This window comes from Microtus ochrogaster, chromosome 8 (assembly GCF_000317375.1).
Source record: "Microtus ochrogaster isolate Prairie Vole_2 chromosome 8, MicOch1.0, whole genome shotgun sequence".
Classification (NCBI taxonomy): domain Eukaryota; kingdom Metazoa; phylum Chordata; class Mammalia; order Rodentia; family Cricetidae; genus Microtus; species Microtus ochrogaster.
The window spans coordinates 5,307,122-5,329,426 of NC_022015.1; positions in this window are offsets into that span (position 1 = coordinate 5,307,122).

Consider the following 22,305-nt stretch of genomic DNA (forward strand, 5'->3'; position numbering starts at 1 on the left):
AGAGAGAAAGAGAGAGAAAGAGGATAATCTAAAAAATGTTTAATTATGCTATTTAGGGACATGTGTATTGCTGATCAAACTAGAATTCAAGAAAATGCCTATCAGAAAATGGTGACTTTGGGGACTGGAGAGATGGCTCAGCAGTTAAGAGCACTTGCTTTGCAGCGGATCTAGGTTTGGTTCCCAGCACATACATGGCAGCTCACAACCATCCTTAACTCCAGTTCTAGGGATCTGAAACCTTCTTCTGAACTCTGTGGGCAGCAGGTACATTCATGGTGCATATAAGCAGGCAAACACTTACACATAAATAAATCTAAAACAAGTAAGAGTATTTTAAGTGATTACTTTGTGGTAAAGAAAAGACTTGCAACTTGGAAGGGGCATGAGAAGGGCTTCTGGGTGTCCTCAGAACACTGCATCCTGATCAGGATGTTGGCTTCAAAGCACTTACTTTGTGATAACTGGGTGAACTGGTGCGGGAGAATTGTCTGTATTCTGTCAATCATGTTTTAAATAAATGCTGATTGGCCAGTTGCCAGGCAGGAAGTATAGGCAGGACAATCAGACAGGAAGTAGAGGTGGGGAAATGAGAACAGGAATATTCTGGGAAAAGGAAGCTCTTCCTGCAGTCCTGTCCAGACACTGAAGAAGCAGGATATGACCTGCCCTGATGAAAAAGGTACTGAGCCATGTGGCTAACAAAGATTAAAAATAATGGGTTAATATAAGTTATAAGAGCTAATATGAAGCCTGAGCTAATGGGTCAATCAGTTTATATCTAATGTAGAACTCTGTGTGATTTTTCTTTGGGACTTGCTGGCTGTGGGACCTGGGGGGAGGACAGAAACCCCCAACAAGCAGGTCCTTTATGTTACAGTGAACAGTGTCCTCTGACTTGCTTACTTTTGGTATGTGTTTTTGGTATGTAGTTCTTGTCTGTGTGTGTATATGAAGGAAGAAGAGGGCAGGAGGGAGGAGTAACTCCAGAAGGTTTGTGGAGTTAAGGCCATCTGGGTTATTTACACTCAAATGAGCCAAGACAAAGCAAGCAGAATTAAATTAGATGTGGCATAATGCTTGCAGTTCTAGTCACTAGCTTGCATGAGTATCGCTCTGCCTACAGTATTTCCTGAATACAGTTTGAGAAGGTTTATTTCTTCTACACTTTGAATATTGTTGGTCCCTTTGAACATTCCTGCTGGGGATTAATCCCATAGGGAAGTACTGAGGGTGGAAGCAACTGCTTTGGCCTTTGGAAGGTGATCAGCCACCAGGGTGGAACCCTATCTTTGAATATTGTTGATTTCATAAGAAGAAGGTAGAGAGACCAGAGGTAATATACACGCCCCTCCCCCAATTTCTTGCAGTGTGGTAACTGCACCATCTGTACCGCAAGAAGGGTATCTGCATATTCAGCACCTTGTGCCTCCAGATTTTTTTCTGTAAACTTGACACAACCTGGAATCACATGGATTGTTGTCTAGGTGGAGGTGGCTTGTAGCATGTCTGTGGGAGAATGTCCTATTTGCTGCTGGAGTAGGGAGGCCAACCCTGAATGTGGGCAGGATCGTTTCGCAGGCTGGGTCCTGAGCTATATAGGAAAGGAGAAAGTTGGATAAGTCTGAGCAAAGAAGTTTATTCTCACCTTACCCTTGACTGGCGTGGGACAATTCTGTATTTTGCCAATTATATCGTAAATAAATGCTGATTAGCCAGTAGCCAGGCAGGAAGTATAGGCGGGACAACCAAACAGGAAGAAGAGGCGGGTCAATGAGACCAGGAGAATTCTCGGAAGGAGGAAGCCCATTCCTCCCCAGTCCTGGCGCATCCACTGAAGAAGCAGGATGTGATTGCCTCACTGAAAAAGGTACTGAGCCATGTGGCTAACATAGATAAGAATAATGGGTTAATATAAATTATAAGAATTAATAAGAAGCCTGAGCTAATGGGCCAATCAGTTTATCATTAATATAGACCTCTGTGTGATTTCCTTGGGGCTAAATGGCTGTGGGACCTGGTGGGAGGACAGAAACCAGGCAGGACAGAAAGCCTCAGCCAACACTTGACTGTGGCTGGGATGTGACCAGCTGCTTGAATTACTGCTCTGACTGCTCTGAAATGAGAGGCCATGACCCAGAACGGGAAGCCTAATAAGCTCTTCCCTACCCTAATTTGCTTGCTTGTAGTCAAAGTATCTGTCATGGCAACAGCAATGAAATTAGAAAAAGACCTATGCACCCAGCACGACTTCTTTTCTTTATAACTTCCGCAGCCTGTGGCACTGTGCTATGAGCCATGGAGGATAGGCAGATACACTCAGTCATATGCTTTTGGGAACCCACGGCGGGCCAGGCAGTAGGATGTGTTTTTCCTCTGAGCTGTGTTTCATGGACTCAGAGGAAACACAGATGATTTGGGTAGGAACAGTGACAGCTCTCCAGCTTCTGTGTCGTGAGACTCTCCTCCCTCACACCACCCCCACCTTTGCCCACGTTCTAGTGGGAATGATTAAAACTTGTGAAATACTATGTATTAAAGAAGGATGCACATACTCAAGAAAATATCCCGGCCACCTGAGCAGGGTGGGAAAGGCTGCTGGAAATCTGTGGTGGTCTAGAATTATGCGCATATTCTCTGGCTACCTAAATCTAGATAGAGAGTTGGAATCTGAGGGCTTGAGAGTTATTCCAAATGCCAGTCTCTTCGGCATCTTCTTTCTTAGGAATGCAGATTTCATCAAAGCTCAGTAATTACAGACATCAACGCAGAATATGAGACTAGAAATCAACTTAAGGATACACTCTTGGGTTCTAAACCTTTGTTTCCCATACCCGTCTAGACTACACTGCATTTGATGTTGCCTTCTCTGTGTGTACTTGGGATCTAGGGATCTACAGAATATGTGAATTCCCAGGAGCTGGACTGGCCTGGCTCTGTGCAAATCTTTGCTCAGGGAGCGGTGTGCCAAACATGCTGGCTCTAGTCCATTTTCTTTGTAGCCATGAGCTTCAGGAGATCTGGAGCCATGCTTCCCTCCTTCAGTAGCTTATACCCAGGACCTAGTACAGTGTTGAGCAAGCTTTGAATACCAGAACTTGTTGATTTATTTACTGAGGAACAGAAGGAACAAACAGTTGACGAACATACATTTCCCTAGGACGAACAGCAGAATTCCAGAATGATCTCATCTAAAGTCTGTTATTAAAAAAAAAAAAACATAAAATCTCTGATTTTTGGACTTTCATTCTTTCAGTCAATTAATTTCATTTAATGTTCGAGTGAGCCCTAGGGATTAACACTAGATATAGTAGCTTTGATGATAGGCGCTAGATGAAATAGAGAAATAGGGTGGGCAGGGCTGGGAGGCCAATGCTCAAGGCAGTCCTCCATGAGAGGTGATATTTTAGCACAGAGTCAAAGTTGGCTTGGGAGTGAGCCTTGCTTTGTTTGGTAGGGTGACATTTAAGCAAAGGGACTGACATTTGCAATGGCTCTGGGGTAACTAGTCCCGGAAGACAGGAACCTGTGTAATTGAAGCAGGGAAGGGCAGAGTGCAGCATCATGGTGAAGTCAGGATTGTCCTAAATTGTGTAGAATTGGAAGACCTCCAGTGGGGTAAGGTCTGTGGGGTGCTTTGGATTGGGATTGGCAGGTTCCAACTTGATTTTTGACAAGATCAAGTTGACAGCTATGTGGGTACTAGAAGGATGGAGAACAGCTATTTTCAGAGTGAGAGCTATAGAAGCATTTTAATCATCAATCATAAGCAGAGTATTCCGTCAAAATGGTGCTCCTCTCCTTTCAGGTCTGTATTTGATGATGGATGGATAAGGGGGTTTGAATTGGATGGCCCCCATAGACTCCTGTATTTGAATGCTTGGCCCATAGGAAGTGGCATTACTAGCAGGTGTGGCCTTGTTGGGTGGGTGTGGCCTTGTTGAAGGAAGTTTGTCAGTGTGGAGGTGGGCCTTAAAGTCTTACATATGCCCAAGCTGCACCCAGTATGGGATGCAGTTGCTTCTGTTGCCTGTGAATCAAGATATAGAATTCTCAACTTCTCCAGCACCATGTCTGCCTGCCTGCCACCATGAAGATAATGGACTAACCCTCTGAAACTGTAAGTCAGTGACAATGAAATATTTTCCTTTATAAGAATTGGCATAGCCGGGCTGTGGTGGCACACGCTTTCAATCCCAGCACTCGGGAGGCAGAGGTAAGCAGATCTCTGGGAGTTCGAGGCCAGCCTGGTCTACAAGAGCTAGTTCCGGGATAGGCACCAAAGCTACAGAGAAACCCTGTCTCAAAAAAACAAACAAAAAAAAAAGGCACAACTGGGAGGTGGTGGTACACACCTTTAATCCCAACACTCAGGAGGCAGAGACAGGCAGATCTCTGTGAGTCTGAGGCCATCCTGGTCTGCCGAGGGAGTTTCAGGACAGGCTCCAAAAGTTACAGAGAAACCCTGTCTCGAAAAACCACACATACAAAAAAAGAGTTACTGTAATCATGGTGTCTCTTCACAATAGAAACCCTAACTAAGAGTAGATATAGCTAAATATAGATTTTTTTTGTGCTAAAATAGGTACTTGGTATTCAGTGACTATGCTACTTTAACTCCATTTTGAATATTAGAAATATTTACATAAACAAGTGAGGAACCACAGATCACTGTTCTGACTGTTTTCAAAAAGTACCATTCATCTTTAAATTATTTTAATCTTAAAAATCTGACAGAATATTTACATAAAAATCACTCAAGGCTGAGGCAAGAGGATGCTGGGTTCAAGGATAACTTAGGCTGTATAGTGAGACCCCCATCTCAAAAAATAAAAAAAAACATAAACTTGAAAAATAAAATTAATGGAATATGAAGCAAAAACAATAAGTTTGAATAATGAGATATAAAGAAATTATTTTGTGAACAAAGCTAATAGAATTTTCAAATTATATTGGGTTTAGTAACTCATTATGAAAAGACATAAATTTAACATGGAAGCCGTTAAACTTGATAATCCAAGAAATTGGATCATCTGGTTAATGAAGAGAAGTAACTAAAGACATTGTTTCCACACCAAGACAGCAACAGTACTGAAGACAATGTAAAGTCAAACTACCACCACGCAGTAAGATATTGACAGAAACTAGATAACGAGCTGATCGGTTCATAAGGTCAGCTCCATCACAGCAAACAGAAAACCCTCCAATACCCCAAAGTTCCACAGCTCCCACGGAAAAGATGCTCAAGAGCCTTGAAAACTCAGAAACAGCCTCACAGAGTATGAGCATCACCAAGTTTTGACGTGGTAGGAACCTTTGCTACATTGTCAATATTGACAGCCTGCTTTCTACCAACTCTGCAGATAGAAAGATCCAACAGCCTTCTTATTCCTGGTGTAGAAAAAAAGGAGGTAGTCAGAGACTATGCACCCCAAGCCAGTAGGAAAACTCTTATGTAAAAGCTTCTCAGACAACAACACAGATGCTGTATTTTCTTTCTGGATTTGGTGACTTATTTCAAGTCTTGTCTTTTTAAAATTGCAGGTTTACAGTTCTTAATCTCTGTCTCTATTTTTCTCATGTAGCTCAGGTTCAATGATGATCTTGAGTTGCTGATACTCCAGTCTCCACCTAAGTGTGGGGACTGTGTGTGTGTGTGTGTGTGTGTGTGTGTGTGAATACCACACCTGGTTTTATAAAGTGCTTGGTACTGAATCCAGGGCGTTGTGCATGTTGGGCAAGCACTCTGCTAATGAGATATCGTCCCAGCCCTCTTACCCCACATAAGTACTTACTTTGTTCCTCATCTGTAGTCAGACTCTGTGATTACATATGCTGGAGCATACACCTGGGATTTCCTGACCAGTGGGTCTGTTTATGTTCATATGATATGGACATGCAAGCCTGCAGTTCAGGGTTGAGGTCTATGCTGGGGAAATGAATTAGGGAGCTGTGTGACTGAATCTACATGGTATTTAAGGCCATAAAACTCAGGGCTACCTCCTGACATTCATGGGCCCTAGGCACTTTGGTCATTATGATTTCTTTTCTCCATTAAAAATAAAAAAATATAGATGAATATAATCTAACCTGGGTTCATTATTATAATACTCACTTTTTTAAAAAAAAAGTTCTAATTTTGTCAGAAGTCAAAGCATTTTCATAAGCTTCTGAAATTATTGTGTCCCTAGAAATCGTTCCCTCTGTGCTTGACAGATAAATTAGCTGATAGGCAAAGTGGACTCTCTAGGGGAACGATGTGTTCAAAAAGATGAAAAGGTCAGGGAAGGAGCCCCGAGTCACCTCAGTATGTGAAGACCAGGAGGAGTCGAGGGATCATGTCAAGGTTTTATCCCCTGAGACCAAGTCAACACTGTGTTCCTGTAAGGAGTACAAATAATAAGTATATATAATAAGCAGTAATCTATAACTGCTTCTACATGGAATATCTACAGCCCCTAATCCCTTCCAGTGCCCAGCGTGCACCAGACCCTGTGCACCTGGCCTTATACACAACCTAAATATAAAATCATGTTCACGCGTGTGTCTCTGTGTGGATACGTTCATGCGAGGGCAGATATCCACACAATTGACCAGAAAAGGCATTGGATACCCTGGGTCTAGAGCAGGCTCAATGTGGCTGCTGGGAATTGAACCCAGGCTCTCTGCAAGAACAGTTATGAGCTCTTAACCACCGAGCCATTTCTCCAGTCCTTCTCTTTCTTTCTTTTAAAGATTTATTTTCCTTATACCCAGCTTAGATATATTGTTTACTGTTTTCAGAAGGATTTGCCTTACAGTCAAGCAGAGGAAGAGAAGGAACCACCAGAGAGAGAGACAACCCAGATGAACGTGGCATCCTGAACACCAAATGTAGAGAGCAGTGAGGAGGTGGGGTCTGTCTCCACACCCCAGGGAAATGACATGAGCTGCCAGTCGGAAAGAGCTGTGTGGGCTGTCAACATGACTGGATCAAGGAGGACAGAGTGACAGTAAAACAGTTATCTAGACCAAGAACCCAAAGGAGGAACACAACTCCTCCGAGGACTTTTGTTTTGAAAGGAGGGAGGTGGGAAGACAGAAGAAGAATCAAAGTCAGGGTCTTCTTGTTTTGAGAGACTTTACCTACTGCTGGGAAAGGTCCCCCCAAAAGAGGGAGATAAGTGAGAGTATGTGGGAGAGGGAGAGAGGGGGGGGGACCAGCAGAGGGGGAGGAGGAGGGTGGAGGAGGGAGAGAGCAGGGAGGGGAATAGAGGAGGATTGCCCTTGCAACACCCACACAGTCCTTGGCAGTAATGGAGGAGACGAAGTGTATAGGTGGGTGGGTTCTGGGAGGTGTGGGAGTTCATTATTATTGCTTCTTAGTTCTTTCTGAAAGCCATTCAAGAATCTTAGTGGAGATAAAACATAAAAGTCCATCACTGAGGCAAGACAGGGGTCAGCAAGGGCAGCTTATGTAGCCAAGGAAGCTGAAGCTCAGGTCTCTCTACTTGTTTGCACCGGCCTTTCCAAGGGTCTGGCTGCGAAGGTCCTGGCAATTCCAGGTTTATAATTGTGCACTGTGATTTGTTAGAGAAGAGGAACGCTCCATCCCTGAATGCCTCCCTGGTGGTCAGCATAGCTTTCTAGCTATATGGATGCAGCCATGGCATTGGTGCTGGCTTGCAACTGCGCTATGACTTTGTGAGGTCATAGCGAAAATTCCAGAGTGAGTATGGAAAGAACCAATTTTAACAGTGTTAGAATTTCAGCTGGGTGGAGAGAAGTATGGAGAGATTTGGATGTGAAAGTGTCCTTTTTAATAGTAAAAGATGGTAGAATTAACAAGTTATGGGTTTAGAGATGGATGCGGGGTGCCAGAAAGTAGACTAAAAAAAGACAGAGAAAAGAATGAGATTTTCTAAGCCACAGTTGTTGGTAATTAGAGGTCCAGAGCCTTGACCATGACAACAAATGGCTGAGAAGGGGTGGAGGCTGAGAGACAGAATATATGTATAATGGCCAGACTATTAGTGACCATAGAACTCTGGCCCCAGATCTCTATAACAAACCATAACCTACGTAGCGGTGGGTCCACAATGGTCAGAACCTGATGGGCAATCCTCAGTTTCTCTAGGCAATGTCCCACTTACAGCTGGGACTGATGAACGCACCCCTAACTCTATCAGACATAGCCCTCATTTGTGTGTAGGCTTCCTCCGGCTTCCTCATGCCAGCAAACTCTCATCCGAGCGGACCTGTGGGCCTGCAGCCCTCCCTCCCTTTCTTCCCTACAAAGTTATTGTCCCTGGAGTTTCAGAGGAGCTCATTTTCTGACTCTGTTGCTGATTCCTTGATACTCCAGGCCAAGAAAAAATATCCACCTAGTCAAAAACAGAAACGATTATCTATTAGGATTGCAGCTGGAGAAAGTGCATATTTAAACAGTACCCAAGGCTTTACTAAATAGTGACTATGCATATAGCTTTAAATTATGTGGGGCCTTTTGGCAGCTTTCTGGGCAATTATGATTGGTCCCTGTGAAAGTTAAACTGTCTTATAAGACAAGGATGGGCTGTATCCAAGTCTGTAGATGGTTTGGTGCCAGGGGCCAGTCCCGGCAGTGGACAGGTGCCAGCAGGGGATGGAAGGAGTAGGTGAGGGAAGAGTGAGCCAGGCCATGATAGTCGGAAGAATCTTGCAGCCTGACTGACTGGCAGCCAGAGTGCTTCCTTATTTAGACAGAATTTAGTAAGTAGGGACACATTTATGTTGTTCCGAAACATAGATCACATCATTTTTGTTTTTGGACGTGTGTTTCACTTCCTTTTGCTCATCTTAATCAGCATTAATAAACTATGACAGAAGAGAATTATCATTTCTAATCATTTTCCTTCAAGTTTGACATCATTGATAAACAGAGTTATCATTGTTACTCGTTAGCCCCATAACCCAATTTTTAAGAATCTAGAGGGATAGACAGCCTGTTCTCAGGCTGGTAGCTCCGGGTGCTTCAAGAACACTAGACCAAAACAAAATTTCCAAGTCAGTCCGGGCATATTTGCCATGTCCCAAGCAGGGTATTTTTAACTCTTAATGGTAGAGTGCCCAGGAAATATCCTCAGGCCAAAGCTGCTGCAGTTATCACTCAAATTCTGGTGTAATACAATGTTTATACTTTTTATGGAATTTGTCTATATGTCTGATCCTGGTATTCTGTTGCTCCTGGTCACATGACACCACAGTGGCTCTGCATGCGCTGGCTTTTCTAAGAAAGGGAGGTCCTGACATCTCATTCTTTATCATCCTTCTACATCATTCTTTGCTCGTCAATATAAACTTCTGTGCAGGGTGGATGTAACTTCAGCTGATCTAACTTTGTTGCTACATTTACATGCCACATGATTGAGTGTAGTGTGAAGAGGCTTGCAATCTAAACCGTGTGTGGCCAACTCCTCTAGCCCACCGAATCTTACTGACCTTTTAAAAAGTTTACTTTGTTTTGATTATCTTGTGCCTGAATAAATACAGGGACAGATTTTCAACAATGTTGCATAGCCTCTGGCTTCTTTAAGTGTGTTACAACCTCCAAGGTGTAAGGAAGATCTTTAAATAGATAATGCTATCTCCCTAATGTGTGTGTGTGGGAATAGTATGTTCAGAAATGTTCTGGGGAAGCTTAGAAATAGCATTCCTGGGAGAAGGCATAAATGATTCATAAGAAATTTTTCATCAATCCAGTATTCCCAAATCGTAAACACATTAGAAGCCTCCCAAGTATGCAACAGATGGTTATGAAAACCAAAGGTGGCAGGGTGGACATCGTGTGGCTCAGCTTCTAAAATTTCCCTACGTTTTTCTTTTTAAATGAGTTGTTCCAGATCCTATATCTCATGCTCATTAGTACCACTTAAATAATAGTTTCTGGAGAAGACTCAATTTTCTTATATAGCTTATTCTTCCAGGAAATAACCATAAGTTTTATTCTTAACATCAGCTTTCACAAGAGTTGTTACATTGTTCCAGTTGGTGCCTTCAGTGAGGGGCTCTTACCAGCAAGGAGTTCAAACATTAAACACGAGTCCTGCTGCAACTTCCAGCAAGGGCAGCGAAGAGTCAGTCCAAGTTGTCCGAGCACTGTGATCTTTGTCAAGTAGCAGCTCCAGAACACTTGTCATTGCCAGTTTGGGGGCAAGAGCTTCATTGTGCAGGTCAGAAAAAGCTAATGCAACATATTTTCAGTGGTGTGGGACAATTTTGTATTCTGTCAATTATATTTTAAATAAACGCTAATTGGCCAGTAGCATGCAGGAAGTATAGGTGGGACAACCAGACAGGAAGTAGAGGTGGGTCAAAGAGAAGAGGAGAATTCTGGGAATGAGGAAGCCCATTCCTCCCCAGTCCTGTCCAGACACCGAAGAAGGAAGATGTGACCTGCCCCGCTGAAAAAGGTACTGAGCTATGTGACTAACACAGATAATAATAATAATAATAATAATAATAATAATAATAATAATAATAATAATAATAGGCTATTAAGTTATAAGAGTTAATAAGAAGCCTGAGCTAATGGGCCAATCAGTTTATAAATTATGGAGGCCTCTGTGTGATTTTCTTTGGGGCTTACCGCTGTGGGAACTGGGCAGGACAGAAACCCTAATGAGCAGCCCTCTCCTCCTGTTAAAATTTTCAGGAATTTTGTCTTAGTATGAATGCCAGCTTGTACAGGGCAGAGATCTGGCTTGGGCTACATTTAAATTCAGAATGGCAGTGTCGCCTGCTTGCATTTTAAAAACCCCAAACCAAAGCCACTCCATCTTGGTGATTTACCTTGTGACAGAATATAATGGGTTCTTCAATAATTTCTATGAAGACAAATTCACTGCAGATGAGGCAGTCAAAAAAAGAGAGTTCAGGGTATTGAAAGATCAAATACATGCCTGTTTAAATAACTTAGGCCTATGAAGGAGCGTTCAGAGAAACACTGACAGGACCCCAAACGCTAAGAAAGAAGCAATACCATGTAGCTCATCAGCATGCAGAGCTAACAATGGACAGTGACTGACAAAGACATGGGAGTCACAGCTGTAGGTCTCTGGGGAGGTGAGAGGAGCAAGCCTGGGAAGCAACAGTGAGAAACAGGAAGGATTAGCTCCCTGAAGCTCCTCAGACAGGACTGGGTGAGGGAGTGGGGAACCACCCTATGAGCAGCGCTGAGGGGAAGCAGTAGCCTCGGGAAAGGTCCAGGTTTTGACTACTAGAGTCAGAAGGTAGAGGTAGTTCAGAGGAAGCTCTAAGGCTTAGGGGATACTATGACATAAAACTTGAGATCTGGCGCCTTTACAGATTGCAAAAGGTTTTAATATGGATTGCATTATTATGTCCTGGGTTACCTTTTGTTTTACTGTTTGCTGGGTTTTGATTTGTTTATGCAGGAACCCAAGGCCCTGGAGCCATCTCAGCCACAATGGCCTCCTAATTAATTATTTTAGTACTTTCAATTCATACCAATCCCAGATCAAGTTGAGATCCTAGTAACCAAACACACATAATGAGAAGAAATTAGTTATTTAACCTGTGTTCCTTCCCTAACTGTGGGGTCATGCAGCCTTGCCTTGGCCTCCCCTTGTGGTGGCAGCCTGGAGTGACTTCCTAGGTGAGGTAGTCCTGGTCCCTAGGCTTGCTCTCCGTGCACACGGTTCTGCTGCAACTTCTGGAAGATTCCATATTCTGATTCTCAGCTAAGGTGTAGACCCCTCAAGGCCACACTCATAAAGTGGCAGATTAAGGGTACCTTAAAGCCATTTTCATGTAATTCCCCACCTGATACACGAAGCCCTTCAGAAAATACCACTCCACTTCAGAGCGACACGGCATTTGCACCCCAGAGGCAGCCCATTCCATTTTGGTCCTTTTCAATGAATAAAATGTTCAGGCTCGTTGAACCGAAATCCCCACAGCTCCTTTAGCAGCATGCCCGCCAAGATTCTGTAATCAGTCTAAGAAGATCGGGGCTGCCTGTTATGTGCCCTAGGACAGCTTTCTGGTGACTTGGAATTCAAAGTCTCTCACTTGGAAACAGCTGATTCGACCATGATCTGATCTTACTGATCACTTTTTTTATATATACAAATAGGTTTCTATTACATTATTTATTCATTAATTATTTGATCCAATTCCACAAACATTAGCTAAACCATGGAATGTCTGCCACATGTCAGGGACAGGGGTTACATGGACTGGCAGGAGAAAGAGCTTAAAAAACAAGCTGTAATTCTTAGAGTCAAGTGCCAAGCTGTGAGACTTCAGAGAGTGCACTGTAAGGTCATGGCTAAACCACATAATCCCATTTGAATTGTAATACTAGGAATCAGGCAGGTGACTTGTGTGTCCAGTGTTGTCTGTATGGTGCATGTATGTGAGTGCGCAGGTGCAGTCACCTGTTTTGCACACATGTGAGCCAGAGCAGGACACTGGGTGCTCTCTGTTATCTTCCTTTGCAGTATTGCCTTGAGGCAAGGTCTCCCACTGAACTAGAAGCTCAATGTTTCAGTTATTCTCCTGGGCCTGTAAGCTCTTGGGGTCTACTTGTCTCTGTTTCCTATTGCCAGATTTACAGGCACACACGTGTGATGGGCATTTGAACTCAGGTTCTGATGCTTGCAGACCAATCCTGGTACTCATCGAGCCATCTCCCTATCCCCTAAATGGATGGTTTTTAGTACTCATAAAAGTTGAATTCACGGGCTAGAGAGATGGCTCAGTGGTTAAGAGCATTGCCTGCTCTTCCAAAGGTCCTGAGTTCAATTCCCGGCAACCACATGGTGGCTCACAACCATCTGTAATGAGATCTGGTGCCCTCTTCTGGCCTGCAGACATACACACAGACAGAATACTGTATACATAATAAATAAATAAATATTTAAAAAAAGTTGAATTCACTTTGGATAAGCTTAAGCTGGCTCTACTGTTGTCATCAGTCCTTATTCAGGCTGGTGAGGGTTCTCACAGGGTTGGGCGGTCTGCAGGGGAAGGTGACCAATGAGGATGGAGAGTTGAGGGAAGTGGCCTCCGACCTGCAGACTTGGAGCTACAGTCAAAAGCCAAATTCACATTATTTTTCTCCAAAGGGGAGAAGACACTCTCTTACTTCTCAGAGTGTAAGGGTCTTGGCCTCTCCTGTTTTACTAGCTCCCTGCTCCCTCTTTTTTTGGGGGAGGAGGGGTCAATTTGACACAGGCTACTCTGTTTGAGTTCCTGCCTTGCTTTACCTCAGTGATGGGCTGTGATCGAGATGAATGAATTGAATAACTCCTTTCTTCCCCAGAGTGTTTTGGTCAAGGCATTTTATCCCCAAAATAAAAAACTAAGACATCAATAAAAGAATAAGGTCAGACATATTAAGTACAAATACTTCAAAACTATTATATCCAGGAATTGCATCAATTTGTTTATTTTGGGGGGTGTCAGTACACAGATCCGATAGGTCCCAGTGAAATTGGAGGCAATCAGGAGACAGGTGCTTTCTTAGAACACAGCTATAGATTTCAAGATGAAAGTGATTACTCAATCTACTTCCCAGATGTCAAATCACATATGTTAAGAACCTCATTTCTCTGATGGCATTCATCGCCTCAAACCATATTCAGAATTTTTACATTTTCTTCAGCTTAATGAAATCTTCTCTGATAAAAGGTATCCATAATTATATCCCAAGTTATATACATCTGGGGGAAAGCACAGCCAGGGAGCAGGCAGATTTGCTGAATAGATTCTAGTCGCTGTGCTTAAGGATATGTGAGGGGGTGGATTGGTGGGCCTTGGCTACTTCATGCCCACCTCTTTCCTTGAACTAGGTCATCTCTAAGTCAGAAAGAGGGCATGTGGATTACTTTGTGTAGGAATCTCTTCTAAAGCAAGTGATTTAAAACAACTGGCTGTTGACAATTCACATGGTCTGCTTGGATAAGAAACTTGTGAGTGGTTTACCAGGATGGTTGTGGCATCAGGTGGGCTTGTGCTCATCAGAAGACTTGACTAGGGTTGGAGGAGTGTCTCTGTGTGCACACGTGTGCATGCTCGTGTGTGTGTGCATGTGTATGTTGTGATGTGTGTGGTGTGGGTATGTGAGTGGGTGTGTTTGGGAGTATGTAGGTGTGTATGCTGTGCGTGTGCTATGTGTATGTGGTGTGGGTATGTGAGTGGGTGGGGGTACGTAGGTATGTGTGTGTATGGTGTGTGTGTGTGCCACAGTATGCATTTGTAGGTCAGAGGACAACTTCAGGTGTTGGTCCTCTTCTTCCATCCTGTTATGACAATCTTTTGTTGTTCATGTGGTGAGAAGTTCTGGCTGAGAACTTCTGGGGATTCTCCTTTCTCTGAATGCTGGGGTTGGAGCCCTGGGGTTGGAGCACTAGGGTTGGAGCACTAGGGTTGGAGCGCTGGGGTTAGAGCGCTGGGGTTGGGACACTGCAATTGGAGTACTGGGGTTGGGGAGTAGGGTTGGGGTACTGGTGTTGGAGCACTGAAGTTGGGGCACTGGGGTTGGGACACAGCAATTGGAGCACTGGGGTTGGGGCACTGGGGTTGGGTTACTGGGGTTGGGGCACTGGGGTTGGGTTACTGGGGTTGGGGCACTGGGGTTGGGTTACTGGGGTTGGGGCACTGGGGTTGGAGCACTGGTGTTGGCGCACTGAGGTTGGAGCACTGGAGCTGGAGCACTGGGATTGTAGCTTGCTTCACCTCATCCAGATCTACGGGGATCTGGTGGTCCAAACCCAGATCCTCACGCTTGCATAGCAAGCATTTTACCCATGGAGCCATCTCCAGGGTCCTAGAGGACTTTGATTTAAAGTCTCAAACCACAGAGATATCATGTCTGAGGTGACAGGTCTGTGACAGTTGTTGATGGAAGGCCTGAGGTCTCTGCTGTGGACTGCTGGAGTGTTAAAACATGTGGATGGTTCTCCCAGAGAAAACGATCCCATAGAGAGGAAGGAGGGGATTCATTTCAATGTCTTTATGTTCCATACATCCTGTTCACTGACAAGTAAGACAAAGCCTGTATCCAAGTCCCTATTCAGACCTCAGTTTTTGAGTTTTTGATGTTACCAAAGAATTCATAGAAATATTTTTAAGCCATAACATGTGGGATTAGAATTCTTAAATAACTACCAGTAAGTGAGCTAATAACTTTAAGGCCCATCTGAGGGCTTGGAGAGATGACCCAATGATCAAGAACACTTGCCAGTCTTGTGGAGGATTCAGGTATAGTTCCCAGCACCCATACTAACTGGCTCACATCACCTGCAGCTCCAGTTCCAGGAGATCTGTTGCCATGATCTGGATTCTATGGGCAGGGCATATACACAGTGCACATACAAGCAAGCACACACACATATACACATACACATATAAACACATAAAACTGATTTTTTTTAAGTCGAGGGGTTTGAGGTTTGTAAGTTTTTGTTCTGTTTTTAGTAAACACTGGTTGAGGAAGACATCCTAATTGTTACAGAGGGTGTTTGATGAAGTAGCTCATCTAGTGAGGGTAAATGTCTTTAAAGCAGGGAAGAAGATGAAAGTGATAGGCTCTCAAAGAAGACAGAAGATAATTTGGCTCTTAGGGAGAGTAGACCATGCACTCTGCTACTCTGGGCTCTGACAATGTAGTAACCATGTCTTTTATTTTCTATAGTCTAGCCTTTCTGAAACTGGTGCGTCGCCCTGCCCTGCCCTGCCCTGCCCTGCCCTGCCCTGCTCTGCCCTTCCCACACTTAGGCAATTTCCCGGAGGTGGCAAAGAGCTTTTCCAGGAAAGAAATTTCTCTAACACTAAGCTATGGAACCTATTCGTGACCACCCACTTCATAGAGTTCTCACATTCTAGGCCATTCTCCATGGTCTGCTCTGATTACTGGAGGACCTTATGGCTTTGGGTCACTGTCCCCTTCTTTCCTAGCAACCTTGATTCTTTTCTGTATGACCCCTGCCCACCCAGTGGCCGTGTGACCTTCCTCTTGGGAACTGCAACTAACAAATTCTTTTTCAGTGCTTCTCATCTCCTGACGTAGTGACCTCCTTATGCCTCTTAATTTCTACTAACAAGCTATGTTTTAAGTCGAGCCCACAGCTCATGAAACATCCCAGTTTCAAGGGTCTACATGAATATAGACAAGAGGCTTGTCAGAAAGTTCTGGGTCATCTAATACCCAGATTAAAGAGGGGAGGGGACTGGCTATGGGAAGAAGTCATATTTAATATCATTTTAAGGAATCAAAGATATAAACCAGTACCTTCTTTATAAAATGATCTTTGAAGAATTGATGAATATCCTAATATGCAGGCTTTGGCATTCATTTGTTGCTTTGGGTTTTTTGCTTTGCAATGATTTTTTTAAACCTCCAACCCCTCCCACCTCTGTCCCTGAGCTCATGTAAGCACTGAGATGTGGGAAAGCATTTGTGGTCAAATTCTGCACACAGAGGGTGTGTACTGCCCATCCCTGTTGTTTAACACACACTTCAGGACATATTACTTGAACAAAAATGTGTAACTATTTTTTTTTAAATTTAATCATGAGTTAACTTCATTGAGTATTTCAAGTTCACCTTGGGGCAACTTTCTGGTTTTTACTGATGTGGGAACTTGCACTGTATCTGTTAGCTGACAGCAGAGGTAAAGGCGTTCCTTTGCATCCACCCCTTTCTGTCTCCATAGGAAGGCAGTTTCCCTTCTCAGAGAGAGGCATCTTTCATCAGTCTTGGTCTAAACTGTTTTCTCCTCTGCAGTTGTTTGTTTAATAAACACTCATGGCATAATGTGGCAGTCGGAGGACAGCGTCTGCAGGCCAGTTCTCTCCTTTCACCACGTTGCTTAAACGCAGGTCACGAGGCTTGGCCGCAGGTGCCTTACCCACTGAGCCATCTTGCTAGGCTTGTGAAGCTATTTAAGTTTTCTTGCAGTGGTTTCACCTCAGACTTCTGTTCTGTCCACAGCTGGACCACAGGGAGTACATTTTTATCATTGGTAAGTCACTGGGTCCTGGGCCACTAACAGCCCAGCTAAGACACAGGCTCACTAACCTTTTGATCTTTATGAATAAGGCCTTTCCTTCCCCCACTAACTCAGTCTGCCGGCCCTACTGCCAAAAAGAGTCAAGGGCGGCTGTTATGATTTATGGTGCGAGTGACCCTGGCAGATCCCACGGTGGGTAAGGGACAGACAGATACGCCATGCAGAGAGAGCTTGAGTATGGAGAGTTTATTTAGTGGGTATTGGGAAGGTATAAGGGTGGGGCGGGTAAGGGGGTAAAGAGAGAGAAAGAAATAGTGGGACACAGAGAGGGAAGAGAACAGAGAAGAAGGAAAAGGGGGGGGGAGACAGAAAACTGCTTCTCAGAAGAACAGGAGGGAGAGAGACAGAGAGAAAGGAGAGAGAGAGAGAGAGAGAGAGAGAGAGAGAGAGAGAGAGAGAGAGAGAGAGAGAGAGAGAAGAGCAAGTCCCAGGAGAGGTCAGCTTGCCTGGGCAGGAAGGGGGAGATTTGGAAGTGGGCGGACTTTGTCTCTTAAAGAGACAGGGTACCCAGGTGACAGGGCAGGGTAGCATAAAAACATTGGCTCCCTCCAGCTAATGCTAAGAGATGGAGAATGTCAACTGTGGATGTGGTGAGGGGTCTGTGTGATACCTTCCTTCTTTTGATGACCCTAGCTCCCAAGTGGCCTCTCTCCATTCCTGGAATTTCTTCTCCTCCCCTATGGCACACTCTAGTCACTGACAAACTTGTCAATAACTGATGTATTTGTAGCTTTTCTCATCACTGTGACAGAAACAACTGAAGAGTCGATAGGTTTTGTTTGATTCGTGCTTTCAGGGGGTGCAGGCTATCATGGCGGGGCAGGCATGGCAGCTGCGTGGGCCCAGAGTGTGAGGTGGCCGCTGGTTTACATCATGGCTGATCAGAGAGCCTAGGCTGGACAACTTAAGGCAGCGGTTCTCAACTTTCCTAGTGCTGCAACATTAATACAGTTCCTCATTGTTTTGGTGACCCCCAACCATAAAATTACTTTATTGCTACCTCATAACTGTAGTTTTGATAGTGTTATGAATTGTAAGTATCTGATATGCAGGATATCTGATATGCGAGCCCCACAGGTTGAGAAGCACTGTTTCAAGGCCTGCCCTCTGGGATCCACCTCTACCAGCCTACTTCCCATCTCAAGGGTCCACAACCTCTCCAAGCAGCACCAGCTGTGAACCAGGGTTTAAACCCTCAGCCTGGGAGGCACACTTCACATTCAAACCACACAACTAGGGAAGAATGTCCTTCTGATAGAAAATGGGGCCTAGAAGGAGCAGCTTGTGGTCCAGGAAGGCCAGCAGGCGGCTTCTTTTAGTGTCACGTGGAGGGAAAACTGCACAAGGTTTGCCTAGAACCCAGTGAAAAAGGAAAACAGTGCCTGCAAAGGGAGCCGGATGAGACCCTGGTGGAAAGCAAGGTGGCTGCGGCTAGGAGGCCTGCCAGCTCCCCAGGGCCTGGGAGTTTCCTTTGCTTCTTAGAAACATCTTCTCTTCTCATTTCCTTGTAATGCTCATCTTTGACAGCTGTGCTAAAGGAACTAAGCATTTAAGTCCAGAGTCACATGAGACAGATCCACAATGTGGGAACATCTCTGCCCATGACTATTTTACACACACAGTCACTACACATAAACACACATAGGCACACAGATATACTCACAAACATACAGAAACGCATACAGAAAGTAAAGAGATAGAAACATACAGAGAAACACACAAAGACATAGACATGCAGGAATACATACACACAAGGACAGGCACATATACAAACATGCGCACACATACAAAACATACATAGACACTTAAACACAGATGCCCACTCAAGCACACATTCCACATGCACAAATACCTGCATAAATGCATACAGATAGGCATGCACAAGCACACACACTACACAGTCACAGACGCACACTCAGAAGCAAATACAGAAACACATGAACATACAAACACATACATATAGGCACAGTCACACACAGACAAATGCAAACACAAATACACCAACACAGTCGAAATATACACACATAGAATTGCACACGGGATACACGCTATACAGACATCACCCACAAACAAATACAAATATACACATACAGAGACACACATGAGCATATCAACACACAAATGCACACTGGTGCACAAACAGATACACACCCACCCCTTTACACATAGGCTGACACAGTGACACATGCACAAATACGTAGATGCACATGAACACACACACACACACACACACACACACACACACACACACACACACACACGCTCATCCTCTGTCCCAGGCCAGGCAGTGCAGTTGCAGGTTCTTTTGAGCAGGATTGTGCCTTGGATCTTGCCAGATCCCTGCACCTTTTCAGGGCACTGACAGCTCCGCCTGTGTGTAACCCTCTGTCTGGGAGCTGCCTGCCTTCATTATCGCCATCTGAAACGGTTCCCACTCATCAGACAATGCGGTGTCTGGGAAACTGTGTATCTTCTGAAGACAGATGCTTATGGTAGCTGATCAAAAAAAAGAGAGTCGCGGAGCTCTGTTGTTTTTAATGAACCAGATTGACTTGGAAGCTAATAGCATGGTCTAGGGGTCTTAAAGACCACTCCCTGCTAGGGGACTGAGTTGGGCAGGATGCTGCAGTTCTTCCAGCACTTAGGTGGTCCAGATGTGTATGTGTGTTTTCCTCAGTATTTTTTGAGAACTAAAGATCTCTAAGAAATTTTGATATCGAGGCAGGGAGAAAAAGGATCAGCCCAGCATTAAGAATGTGGAGTTCCCATCACTTCCCTTTACAAAGGCTTGGGGGGGGGGAGATGATGTTAGTGACTCAGATGACATAGACAGGGATTTGAATTCAGGCCTCCTTGACCCCTCTTGGCTTCCCCTCTGACTAGTTCCCCAGTTAAGGCTTTCCTGAGCTCCATATGTTTCTCTTGATCCATACCAGGTGCTCAGCCAAGCTTGTCTCCCCTTGTGGGGTGGCTAAGGAAAGCCCAGGTTACCTTCACTCCTCTAAATTTCAGGAAGTGGAGGTCATCATTGCTGCTCTCCTTCTCTCTGGCTTCTCTCTGTTGGAAAACCTCCCCTTAGCCAGAACCCCCCAGCCTTGCCCTGAACTGGCCGTTTATTTTTTATTTTTTATTATCTATCATCTATCTGTCTGTCTGTCTGTCTGTCTGTCTGTCTGTCTGTCTGTCTACCTATCTATCATTTATTTTGCCTCTAGTGGGACCTTGTACTTCTCTAGAAGAGCTAATTTCCTATCTGGTACCATTCCCACCTTGCCCGCTGGGGGCACATCTCATCAGGACTTGGCTGTAATCTTTCAAGGCATCCCAGATCCTGGCTAGGAGGAAGGGCAGGTGCCCTTGATGGATTAGGCCATGTGTCTTGGCATCATAGGACGCTACAGACTGAAGAAGCAGACCCTGCACCAACAGATACCATATTTTCTCCTAACTCAAAGCATTTTGTTTCTTCTTGTTCAAGAAAATCCCATAAGGGAATTGGAGTCATGAACAAAGAGATGGCCTGTGTGGAATTCCCCCCTCCCTTTCTTACTCTCTTCATTCCCTAATGGGAGATAATAAAATGGAACAGAATAGCTGTGATCTCTCTATGTGATTCCTAGGGAAAGCAGCGATGGTGTCCCTTGGAAATGTTCTGGGACAGGCCACACTGGAGGAGCGAGAGGGAGGGTCAGCATCCCTCAGAGGCAATGGAAGCTGGTTATTCATCACCACCAAGACTTGACAGTACACTGAACACCGACATTATATTTATGCTACATAAAATAATGTGACACAGTTTTTATGACCCAATTTAATTCAGTAGAGGGTATCGGTTTAGTAAAGACAAGGACAATAGAATTAAAATTATCCATAGATCTACATAACAAAAGGGTAATAAAGAGAGAATTGAGCTAATTTGACAGGAAATAGATAGCGTTGCCATAAAATTTGTAAAATGGAGAGAAAGTGTCTCACTATGAATTTGTATGAGTTAAGTTGACAGGTACTGAGATCTGTAAAAGGAAAAAAAAATGCAAAACCACCATGCATTGTTCTCTGAATTCCCAGACCAAGCCCAGCTTCCCTTCATTTATTCATTCCACTGACAGCAGGGCAGGAGCTGTGTTGTGAGAAACTTCTGCGCTTTAATAACTATCCAGCAAACAAGCCAACTTTTCTGTGGTTGCGTGAAGTGTTTTCAATGTTCAATTTCACTCGGCACTGTACCTTGCTTACCTTCAGGGTATCCATGGCAACAGACTGGAAAGTGGCTGATGGAAGTGCTGAAATGTCAGTTTGGGACTGGAGAGATGGTTCAGTGGTTAACAATGCTTGCTGCTCTTGCATAGGTCTTGAGTTCAGTTCCAGCGCCCGCATCAGGCAGCCCACAACTGCCTGGGACTGCGCTTCCAGACGACTCTGTAGGCGCATACATTTCCACATAAATAAAAGAATTCAAAATGCTTATTTAAAAGCCGTGTATGTGTGTGTGTGTATTGTGTGTGTGTGTGTGTGTGTGTGTGTGTGTGATTTCAGTGGTAGTTGTTCATGCGCCTGGGCTGAACAAGGGTCTCAGAGCTACACATTACCTGACCCAGGAAAGGAAAATGATGTTGGTGAAGTTCCCTGAGAGACACCCTACAGCAATGTTGGTGGGAACAGAAAAGCCTACCACCTAATCGTTGTCTTCAGAAGCTTCTGGCATCAGAGGGTGTAAAGTGTTCCGATGAGCTGCTGTTGTTTTGAGGGATTTGAATCGGAGGTAAAACATGAATGATCAGTTTGCCTATAGGTTTGTCTCGCCCTTGGTCTTGATACCAAGTTCATAGTGGTGTCTTCCTCCATTTTCTTTTTCCTCCATCAGTCAGATCCTTTGAACTACTCACCTTCCATATCAACCAGAGACCAACCCTGGCTCAATCCAGCTAGCAGTTTCTATCACCCTCCTCGGGTACAGGGAAAAAGGGTGGACTTCAGATTATCAGCAAATCTAATCTCTTTGTTCTCTACACACACATACACAGGCACATGCACTCCTGAACTCTCCCAGGAGAAAAGGGATCCCGCCAGAAAACCACTTTCAAATTCAAACTGCAACTTCCCTACGTCTGTTGACCTGCTGGCCCACCATGCAGACTTTGGACTGCTGAACTAAGCTCAGGACACTCTCCCCTACTTTATAGAGTTTTGGAGGGTCCTGTAGGGCAGAAGAAGAAGAAGAAGAAGAAGAAGAAGAAGAAGAAGAAGA